This window comes from Cherax quadricarinatus, chromosome 77 (assembly GCF_038502225.1).
Source record: "Cherax quadricarinatus isolate ZL_2023a chromosome 77, ASM3850222v1, whole genome shotgun sequence".
NCBI classification, from domain to species: Eukaryota; Metazoa; Arthropoda; class Malacostraca; order Decapoda; family Parastacidae; genus Cherax; species Cherax quadricarinatus.
In genome coordinates this window covers 11,720,901-11,727,429 of record NC_091368.1, presented here as the reverse complement: position 1 = coordinate 11,727,429, position 6,529 = coordinate 11,720,901, and positions in this window count along the sequence as shown.

Below are 6,529 nucleotides of genomic sequence, written 5' to 3'. Positions count from 1 at the left end.
TGGGCCCCCTGCTGTTCACAATCTACATAAACGACATAGATGAGGGCATAAAGAGCGACATCGGCAAGTTTGCCGATGACACCAAAATAGGCCGTCGAATTCATTCTGACGAGGACATTCGAGCACTCCAGGAAGATTTGAATAGACTGATGCAGTGGTCGGAGAAGTGGCAGATGCAGTTTAATATAGACAAATGCAAAGTTCTAAATGTTGGACAGGACAATAACCATGCCACATATAAACTAAATAATGTAGATCTTAATATTACGGATTGCGAAAAAGATTTAGGAGTTCTGGTTAGCAGTAATCTGAAACCAAGACAACAGTGCATAAGTGTTCGCAATAAAGCTAATAGAATCCTTGGCTTCATATCAAGAAGCATAAATAATAGGAGTCCTCAGGTTGTTCTTCAACTCTATACATCCTTGGTTAGGCCTCATTTAGATTATGCTGCACAGTTTTGGTCACCGTATTACAGAATGGATATAAATTCTCTGGAAAATGTACAAAGGAGGATGACAAAGATGATCCCATGTATCAGAAACCTTCCCTATGAGGATAGACTAAGGGCCCTGAAACTGCACTCTCTAGAAAGACGTAGAATTAGGGGGGATATGATTGAGGTGTATAAATGGAAGACAGGAATAAATAAAGGGGATGTAAATAGTGTGCTGAAAATATCTAGCCTAGACAGGACTCGCAGCAATGGTTTTAAGTTGGAAAAATTCAGATTCAGGAGGGATATAGGAAAGTACTGGTTTGGTAATAGAGTTGTGGATGAGTGGAACAAACTCCCAAGTACAGTTATAGAGGCCAGAACGTTGTGTAGCTTTAAAAATAGGTTGGATAAATACATGAGTAGATGTGGGTGGGTGTGAGTTGGACCTGATAGCTTGTGCTACCAGGTCGGTTGCCGTGTTCCTCCCTTAAGTCAATGTGACCTGACCTGACTAGGTTGGGTGCATTGGCTTAAGCCGGTAGGAGACTTGGACCTGCCTCGCATGGGCCAGTAGGCCTTCTGCAGTGTTCCTTCGTTCTTATGTTCTTATGTTCTTATGTGGTTTGGCTTTCGTTGTAGAGGAGGCTGCTACTGCTTAGTACAAAGCATGGCGAAGGTATAAGAGACATCCTACCACCTATAACAGGAACTTGCACATGCAAGCCTGTAGGCATATGGGTGATGTTCAAAAGTGGGCCATTACAAATGGGGAGGTGGACACTAAAAGAAAGTTAGCATCAGGTAGGGTAGGCTCCAAAACCTGGTGGTCCCTGGTCAAGGACAGACAAGGTTATCTGCCTGATGAACTTATTCCACCTCTAAATCGACAGGATGGGACCACCTCTACTAGTAGTCAAGAGAAGGCGGACCTCTTTGCTGAACACTTTGCTGCAAAATGCAAGTTCCTGATCCAGCAAGGGACCCTCCTTGGCTAGCTGCAAGAACTGTGTCAAAACTGTCAGTGGTGACAATAAGGCAGGAGGAGGTGCATTTCCTTCTTAAATCACTTGACCAGGAAAGGCGGTGTGGGCCCAGACAAGTTGAGCCCAAGATTGTTGAGAAGATGTGCAGACGAGCTAGCAGCACCTCTAATCTGCATCTTTCAGCACTGCCTAGTACAGTGCAAATGGCCCTCTCCATGGAAAGAGGCAAATGTAGTCCCTGTTCACAAAAAGAAGAGCAGAGCAGAAATCAGCAACTACAGACCAGTGTCACTCCTGTCAATCACTGGTAAGATCCTTGAGACAATAATCTCAAGACAAATGACAGATTTTTTTGACTACCACTCACTACTTTGTGATCGTCAATATGGCTTCAGAAAGGTTACTCTGCTGCTGATCTGTTGTTAAACCTCTCCACTAAGTGGCACCAGTCACTGGATGAATCCAAAGTCAGCTGTGTGGTAGCACTGGACATTGCTGGCGCTTTCGACCAGGTGTGGCACCAGGGCCTCTTAGCAAAACTTCAAGCACTGGGAATTGCAGGCTCTACGCTATGTCTCCTCAGTGATTACCTTCATGTAGATCTCTAATGTAGTCCTCAATGGAACGGAATCAGCAAGGCATCCTATTGGGGCAAGCGTTCCACAAGGAAGTGTGCTGGGTCCACTGTTATGGAATGTCTACTTCAACGACCTTCTTCATCTCATCCCAGAATCACATGCATATGCAGACGACTGTACACTGACATTCACTTATCCAAGAGAAGAAATGCCAGCTGCTCTAAGCTACATCAATCACCAGCTGAGAGCTATATCAGCTTGGGGAAATAGATGGCGGCAACAACATTTGCACCTGAGAAAACGCAAATGATGATCGTCTCTAGGCACCATGATGGTAATGCTGGTGCAGTAGTAAGGATGAATGGGACGATGTTGGCACCTGGAGGAAGAAGTTGATATCCTTGGGGTGAAATTTGACTCCAAACTAACCATGAAGAACCATGTTGTAAATCTTGCAAACAAGGCAGCCAGGAAGCTTACAGCACTTCGCCGTATCTCGCATCTGCTTGACAGTAGGGGTTGCAAGATCCTGCATGAGGCACAAGTACGCTCACACCTTGAGTATGCTCCACTTTCTTGGTTTGCCTGCCCCCCTCTCATCTGCGACTGCTTGACAGAGTAGAGAACAGAGCAAGACGTCTCATCTCTCGCCTGGACCCATCCTGGATAGATCTGTCATTTCAGCAGAGCCTTCAACATAGGAGGGATGTGGGTGGCCTTACTGTTATGTACAAGGCCAATATTGTCAAAATACCACACTTGGATCCACTTCGAGGACAGCGTGAAACAAGCTTTATGCCACAAGACGGGCAGAAAGCAGCAACTTCACTCTGGCTGTACCCTTCTCCAGAACATCACCCTCCATCTGAGATCATACATACCCAGGATGACTCGAGTATGGAACACATTCGTACAGCATAATGATGTCAACGAGATAACGTCAGTTGATCAAATGAAAATGCTGGAACACAGATGGCTACAACTTCATCCTGTTCCCTACTTGTATGTCTCATAACAATAAAAATGCTTTCAAATGAGCTGATGTAGGTAATAGCTAGCTTGCCCCTTAATAAAGTTAGGAATCCTTAACCTGTAAATAGCTGTCAATAAAGCTAGGGATCCATAACCTTGTCAAACCCTGGTAGAGAGAGAGAGAGAGAGAGAGAGAGAGAGAGAGAGAGAGAGAGAGAGAGAGAGAGAGAGAGAGAGAGAGAGAGAGAGAGAGAGAGAGAGAGAGAGAGAGAGAGAGAGAGAGAGAGAGAGAGAGAGAGAGAGAGAGAGAGAGAGAAAAAAAAAATAAAAAAAAAAAACAAAAAAAAAATAAAAAAAAGAGAGAGAGAGAGAGAGAGAGAGAGAGAGAGAGAGAGAGAGAGAGAGAGAGAGAGAAAGAGAGAGAGAGAGAGAGAGAGAGAGAGAGAGAGAGAGAGAGAGAGAGAGAGAGAGAGAGAGAGAGAGAGAGAGAGAGAGAGAGAGAGAGAGAGAGAGAGAGAGAGAGAGAGAGAGAGAGAGAGAGAGAGAGAGTGAGAGAGAGAGAGAGAGAGAGAGAGAGAGAGAGAGAGAGAGAGAGAGAGAGAGATCGTCAATATGGCTTCAGGAAAGGTCACTCTGCTGCTGATCTGTTGTTAAACCTCTCCACTAAGTGGCACCAGTCACTGGATGAATCCAAAGTCAGCTGTGTGGTAGCACTGGACATTGCTGGCGCTTTCGATCGGGTGTGGCACCAGGGCCTCTTAGCAAAACTTCTGCACTGGGAATTGCAGGCTCTACGCTATGTCTCCTCAGTGATTACCTTCATGGTAGATCTCTAAGTGTAGTCCTCAATGGAACGGAATCAGCAAGGCATCCTATTGGGGCAAGCGTTCCACAAGGAAGTGTGCTGGGTCCACTGTTATGGAATGTCTACTTCAACGACCTTCTTCATCTCATCCCAGAATCACATGCATATGCAGACGACTGTACACTGACATTCACTTATCCAAGAGAAGAAATGCCAGCTGCTCTAAGCTTACATCAATCACCAGCCTGAGAGCTATATAGCTTGGGGAAATAGATGGCAAGTAACATTTGCACCTGAAAAAACGCAAATGATGTTCGTCTCTAGGCACCATGATGGTAATGCTGGCGCAGTAGTAAGGATGAATGGGACGATGTTGGCACCTGGAGAAGAAGTTGATATCCTTGGGGTGAAATTTGACTCCAAACTAACCATGAAGAACCATGTTGTAAATCTTGAAACAAAGGCAGCCAGGAAGCTTACAGAGCACTTCGCCGTATCTCGCATCTGCTGACAGTAGGGGTTGCAAGATCCTGTACGAGGCACAAGTACGCTCACACCTTGAGTATGCTCCACTTTCTTGGTTTGCCTGCCTGCCCCCTCTCATCTGCGACTGTTGACAGAGTAGAGAACAGAGCAAGACGTCTCATCTCTCGCCTGGACCCATCCTGGATAGATCTGTCATTTCAGCAGAGCCTTCAACATAGGAGGGATGTGGGTGGCCTTACTGTTATGTACAAGGCCAATATTGTCAAAATACCACACTTGGATCCACTTCGAGGACAGCGTGAAACAAGCTTTTATGCCACAAGACGGGCAGAAAGCAGCAACTTCACTCTGGCTGTACCCTTCTCCAGAACATCACTCCATCTGAGATCATACATACCCAGGATGACTGAGTATGGAACACATTCGTACAGCATAATGATGTCAACGAGATAACGTCAGTTGATCAAATGAAAATGCTGGCCCACAGATGGCTCCAACTTCATCCTGTTCCCTACTTGTATGTCTCATAACAAAAATGCTTTCAAATGAGCTGATGTAGGTAACAGCTCCTTAGCTTGCCAATAAAGTTAGGGAATCCTTAACCTGTAAATAGCTGTCAATCAAAGCTAGGGATCCTTAACCTTGTCAAACCCTAGTAGAGAGAGAGAGAGAGAGAGAGAGAGAGAGAGAGAGAGAGAGAGAGAGAGAGAATGAGAGAGAGAGAGAGAGAGAGAGAGAGAGAGAGAGAGAGAGAGAGAGAGAGAGAGAGAGAGAGAGAGAGAGAGAGAGAGAGAGAGAGAGAGAGAGAGAGAGAGAGAGAGAGAGAGAGAGAGAGAGAGAGAGACAAATGACAGATTTTTTTGACTACCACTCACTACTTTGTGATCGTCAATATGGCTTCAGGAAAGGTTACTCTGCTGCTGATCTGTTGTTAAACCTCTCCACCAAGTGGCACCAGTCACTGGATGAATCCAAAGTCAGCTGTGTGGTAGCACTGGACATTGCTGGCGCTTTCGACCGGGTGTGGCACCAGGGCCTCTTAGCAAAACTTCAAGCACTGGGAATTGCAGGCTCTACGCTATGTCTCCTCAGTGATTACCTTCATGGTAGATCTCTAAGTGTAGTCCTCAATGGAACGGAATCAGCAAGGCATCCTATTGGGGCAAGCGTTCCACAAGGAAGTGTGCTGGGTCCACTGTTATGGAAAGTCTACTTCAACGACCTTCTTCATCTCATCCCAGAATCACATGCATATGCAGACGACTGTACACTGACATTCACTTATCCAAGAGAAGAAATGCCAGCTGCTCTAAGCTACATCAATCACCAGCTGAGAGCTATATCAGCTTGGGGTAAATAGATGGCAAGCTAACATTTGCACCTGAGAAAACGCAAATGATGATCGTCTCTAGGCACCATGATGGTAATGCTGGTGCAGTAGTGAAGGATGAATGGGACGATGTTGGCACCTGGAGAAGAAGTTGATATCCTTGGGGTGAAATTTGACTCCAAACTAACCATGAAGAACCATGTTGTAAATCTTGCAAACAAGGCAGCCAGGAAGCTTACAGCACTTCGCCGTATCTCGCATCTGCTTGACAGTAGGGGTTGCAAGATCCTGTACGAGGCACAAGTACGCCTCACACCTTGAGTATGCTCCACTTTCTTGGTTTGCCTGCCCCCCTCCTCATCTGCGACTGCTTGACAGAGTAGAGAACAGAGCAAGACGTCTCATCTCTCGCCTGGACCCATCCTGGATAGATCTGTCATTTCAGCAGAGCCTTCAACATAGGAGGGATGTGGGTGGCCTTACTGTTATGTACAAGGCCAATATTGTCAAAAATACCACACTTGGATCCACTTCGAGGACAGCGTGAAACAAGCTTTTATGCCACAAGACGGGCAGAAAGCAGCAACATCACTCTGGTTGTACCCTTCTCAGAACATCACTCCATCTGAGATCATACATACCCAGGATGACTGAGTATGGAACACATTCGTACAGCATAATGATGTCAACGAGATAACGTCAGTTGATCAAATGAAAATGCTGGAACACAGATGGCTCCAACTTCATCCTGTTCCCTACTTGTATGTCTCATAACAATAAAAATGTTTCTCAAATGAGCTGATGTAGGTAATAGTCTAGCTTGCCAACAAAGTTAGGAATCTAACCTGTAAATAGCTGTCAATAAAGCTAGGATCCTTAACCTTGCCAAACCTCTTGAAAGATATAGAGAGAGAGAGAGATAGAGAGAGAGAGAGA